The following is a 215-nucleotide window of genomic DNA, read 5'->3' on the forward strand; positions in this document are numbered from 1 at the left end:
GTAATTAAATGTTAATAATTATATTTTATGAACGAAATCCAAAAGATTTGAAAATTCGTACATAAGTATGTAACAAATATAATTTTAAATATATTTATATAAATTTAAAGTTTCTTAAATACAACATATTAAAAATGTTTTGGTAGAAAAATCCAGTACCGACTTAAGCCTCGTCCAAGGCAATTATGTCCTCACTCTGAATGAGGCTTTACATG

Source organism: Ceratina calcarata, unplaced genomic scaffold (assembly GCF_001652005.2).
Source record: "Ceratina calcarata isolate Rehan_Ccalc_2016 unplaced genomic scaffold, ASM165200v1 scaffold21.2, whole genome shotgun sequence".
Lineage (NCBI taxonomy): Eukaryota > Metazoa > Arthropoda > Insecta > Hymenoptera > Apidae > Ceratina > Ceratina calcarata.